General features: G+C 65.7%; 1 long non-coding RNA gene across 2 annotated transcripts; it reads left to right on the forward strand.

Moving 5' to 3' along the window:
* Positions 1 to 409: 409 nt before the first annotated feature.
* On the forward strand, positions 410 to 4094 carry LOC118353542 (uncharacterized). Of its 2 annotated transcripts, none has more exons than XR_004812681.2 (2): positions 410 to 1660; positions 2131 to 4094. It is a non-coding gene; the product is annotated as an uncharacterized LOC118353542 (long non-coding RNA). The 2 variants fall into 2 exon arrangements; XR_007409205.1 differs by having other exon boundaries at positions 2135 to 4094.
* Positions 4095 to 4334: the final 240 nt, after the last annotated feature.

Genomic DNA, 4334 nt, shown 5'->3' on the forward strand with positions numbered 1-4334 from the left:
GGGGATGGGGGACTGGGGGATGGGGGATGGAGAGGTGGGAGTGGAGATGGGAGTGGAAGGATGGAGGGGTAGGGGGTGAGGATGCCGGTGGGGAGGTAGAGTGGGGGATGGGGTGAGAAATGGTGGATGGGGATGGGGGATGGAGGGGCGATGGGATGGATGGATGGGGTGGAGGATGGGGTGGGGATGGAGGGGTGGGGATAGGGGATGGACAGATGGGGGTGGGGGATGGGGGATGCAGGGGTGGGTGGAGACAGGGATGGAGGAGTGAGGGTGGGGGTGGGGATGGAGGGGTGGGGTGGAGGACAGAGGGATGGGGATGGAGGGATGGGGTGGGGATGGGGGTGGGGGTGGGAAGGTAGAGTGGGAGATGGGATGGGATGGGGTGGAGATAGGGGATGGAGGGATGGGGTGGGGTGGGGTGGAGGACGGGGTGGGGCATGAAGCAGGAGGGCAGAGTGAAGAGGCCTCTTGAGCGTCGTCCCAGGGGCCTCGAGCGGAGGCGGCCCTCGGGCCTCACCTGGAGCCCAGCCTGGGGGAGGCAGAGGCCACCCACTGAGGACGCGCTTCCCGCCTCAGGCGCCCGGCAGCCCTGCTGTCCCCATGGCAGGAACAGGGAGCCTGACGCCGCCTAGTGTCCCATCGGGGCTGCGGGCAGGGGACCCTGGGCTGGCGGGTGGGGGCTTGCGGCGCTGCCACCCCCGGTGCGCCCTGGCCTTCGCTGACGGTCCCGTGAGTGTTTCCCCAACGGAACCGGACATGCGGACGGACACGTGCAGGCGAAGCTGTCGCATGGCAGGCGGGTCGCACAGAAGTCGGCAGGGACGGGGCCGTCCCACTGCCCTTCGAATCCTCTTACTGAAAAGCCCAAATAGCAGAAGTTTTCCTAATGAAACAGTTGAAACGTGCTCACAGGTCGAGGTTCCTGCCGCAGTCTGGGGGGAGCAGGACGGTGGACCCACAGGCCGTCGCACTTCATTCCCCAGGTGCTGCTTCTCGCAAAGACTCAGCTTCCTGCGTCCTTTCCATGTGCCTCCTGCCGGGCTCCCCCCGCCCCCACTGTCCTGGGGCCTTGCGGCCTGGCCCTATCGGGTCCTGAGCCAACATGCTCCCCGCAAGACTCTGCGCCTCACGCCCCACCCCACGGCCCAGCCCGTCTGTAGCCCTGAGGCCCTCGTTTCCCAGCGGGTCGGGGAAGTAAGTGCAGACAAAGGTCAGCTCACAGTGGTGGCGGCGGGCGGTCCCTGAAGCTCCTGTGTCAGGCCCGGGCCCGGGACCTCAGGATGTCACCGTGCTCGGACGCCAGGTTATTGTAGACGGAGTGATGGTCGTGCCCACCGTGCCCCGTGGACAGTCCCCGGTGGGGCCTGGACTCGATTTGTGACTTTGGGGCAAATCAGTGAACTCAGCTTATGTCTCCTTGTTTGGTTTATGGGACGAAGAGTAGGGTCGAGCCCGGCTGGGCACCTGGCGGCCTCTGCTGGTGGTCGGTCCTGCGCGTCCCCTCCTGGAGGTGCACGAGGACAGGTCCCGACCCCTGCCGGGGACAGCGGCATCCTCGTCCCCAGCACGGGGGCCCCTTTGGGACCGTTGGGGATCAGCCCACGAGCTGGCAACAACCCCAGGAGCCACGAGCACCTGCCCCGGCTGCACTCTAAAGGTGTGTGTGGCTGCCTCCGGGAAGCTCCCATCTTGGGGCGTCCTGTGCACCCGGGGATCCAGCCCCGCGTGTTGTACGTCCTGCAGAGACGCATTTCGATGGCGCCCTGCACCCCTGCTTCGCCCCACAGTGCGGACCACAGGGAAGCCTCCTGCGAGGTCCGAGCAGGACGCACTGTGTTTGCTGCTTCACACCCTCCACCCCGTGGGGGGCCCGGGCTTCGGGGCTGGTGGACGGAGGACACGTGGCCACTCGATGGCCTTTGGGAGGCCCCTTGGACGGGGTCCCCAGGCCCCGCGTGCCGCCGCCCACCCTCCGGACACAGGGCTCCGCGTCTGGGCTGGTCCCTCCGAGGACAGCAGCCGGTGGGGTCCCTCGTGGCTCCGGGTGCCGCTGAGTGGCTTGGGTGTTAGAGGTACAAGGCGGGCAGGCTCGCGGCTATAGGGACGCTCATTTCATCCATGTTTAAGGCAGTTGGCGTGTAAAATCCTGACTTCGGTGCCGGCAGCCTTGGTGCTGGTCCACTCCCGCCGTGAAGCAGCCACACAGGACGTGTAGGCAGTGACGCAGGGCCGCTGGGCCTGGCCCCTCAGGGACCCCGTCCTCACCCCGCGGGGTGCACAGCCCCGGCGCCTCCCCACCAGCTCCGAGCCCCGATCTCATGGGACCAGAGTGTCGGCACAGCGGCAAGAGCACGTGGCGTCTCCCCGAGGGCATCCGGCCTGCCACCAGGTCGCCCTCGAGGTCACCGCCTGCACCAGCGCTGCCGAGGGTAAGAGCAGACGAAGCTTCAGAGCATCGCGATGCTCCTCGCCGCGACCTCCGCGCACACAGGAGCTGCTCGGTTCAGGATTCTCCGTCGTCTCAGCGGGGCGGTGACCGCGTGCCGGCCCGGTGGCCGTCTGCCAACGAAATTCTGAGCTGGTTATAAAATCAAAAGCGGAATAATTTCATCGTGTCCAAGACGCCACCGGTTGTCCTTTATTGGGTGAACCCCCGGGACACCTGATGGTTGCGTCACGCACCCCACTTGTTCGGGGTTACATGTGAGAGAACGTGCTCCAGGGCCCGTAGGATGAGCTCATGTGTCGTGCCACACGTGCCCCACCCACGTGGAAGCGTCTCCTCCACCCCAGGGCTCGGTCCAGTGCGTCCCCCGGGCAAGGCCCATGTTTCTCTGGCCCAGACGCCCCCACGGAGGAGGGTCCCTGGGTCCCTGGGCATCGGCTTTCTTCGCAGCGGGACCACGGGGGCCCTTGCGATGCAGGCGCGGCTGAAGCCACTGGGGCTGCGGGAGGTGGCACAGGCCAGGCGAAGGCTGGGAGGTGGACCCAGCCCGGGGCCATTGCTCGCCCCTTAGGGAAGGAGAAGTGACGCCCCTATACCTGTTGCAAATTTTGCCGGGATCCCGAGGCAGGAGCTGGGCCTTGGCCACACGCGCCCAGGTGGGTCTCACGTGGGGTCCAGCCTTGCCTGTGGGGCCCGTTGGGGACCTTCGGAGCATCCCGTGGCCACACTGTGGCCCGGCTGCCCCAGAAGCTGTGTATCCACTGCCTGGGACCCCAACACGGCCCAGGGTTTGGCATCGCTGCTCCGGGTGCTCCCCCTGCCTCCACACGTCCCCACACAGCAGCCAGGACCCTTCACCACGAGCCCCATCCTGTCGCCCTCCACCTCGACGTCTCTAAACAGGACCTGAGTGCATTTAGGATAAAACTCAGGCTTCGGCTCTGAAGGCTGCTCTTGGGATGTGTCCAGGCCACCGCCAGCCTCCAGCAGGGGGTCCAGGGGCAACCTGGAAGGGGACCCAGGTGCCTGAGCGCCCTGGGCACCTGAGGACGGCCCAGGAGGCAGGAAGGAGGGGTCGGGGCATCGCAGGGGAAGGGAGCAGACCCTCCGCCTGCAGAATCTTCAAGCCTGAAGTGACATGGAGCCAGGCCGGCGTCCCCTCCACGGAAAGGCTTGTCCCTGCTGTACCTTGGTCTCTGCCCACCCCCCGCCCCCCGCCCCATGTCGGCAAACGCCTTGAGAGCTGGGGTCCTGCAGCTTGTCTGCTGGTTGGACCTTCTCCTCCTGCTCTCAGGGCTGCAGGCGCTCGTCTGCGACGTAGAAAGAAGGAAAGGGGGGCACTGAGGCGCCGGCCGGAGCGGAGCCGGATGCACCCCCGGGACTGCCGGGGAGAAGCCGCCGTGACCTTGGATTGGTACTAAGAACAGAGCGGCATCATTGGAGGGTTTTAAGCTCCAAGGGACACGAGCAGATTAGCGCTTTGAGACCTACCCCTGCTGCACGAGGACGATGGGTTGGAAAGACACTTCCTGAGGGCACAGGATTTAATTAAGAGACTTTAACATTTTTTTAATTGTATTTTAGGAACTCAGGCAGGAAGGCATGCGGGCAAAAAAGATGAGCTCCAGCAGGCGGGGCCCCAAGATGCTGTGCTGGGCTGCGGCTCTGGAGGCACAGGAGGGGTGGCAGGTGCTCCGGGTCTGGGGCAGCCGAAAGCCACGTGGGAACACAGCAGGCTGGGGAGCCCAGGAGGCCGCCCCCATGAAGGGCCCACCCAAGACCCCAGTGCTTCGGCTCACGGGGCTCGCGAGGATTCAGCGAGGTGGCTTGTCTCAGCACCCGGTACACAGCAGGTGCTCGCTACATGTTGGCTGGTATGACCTCA

This window comes from Canis lupus, chromosome 38, assembly GCF_003254725.2.
Source record: "Canis lupus dingo isolate Sandy chromosome 38, ASM325472v2, whole genome shotgun sequence".
Taxonomy (NCBI): Eukaryota; Metazoa; Chordata; class Mammalia; order Carnivora; family Canidae; genus Canis; species Canis lupus.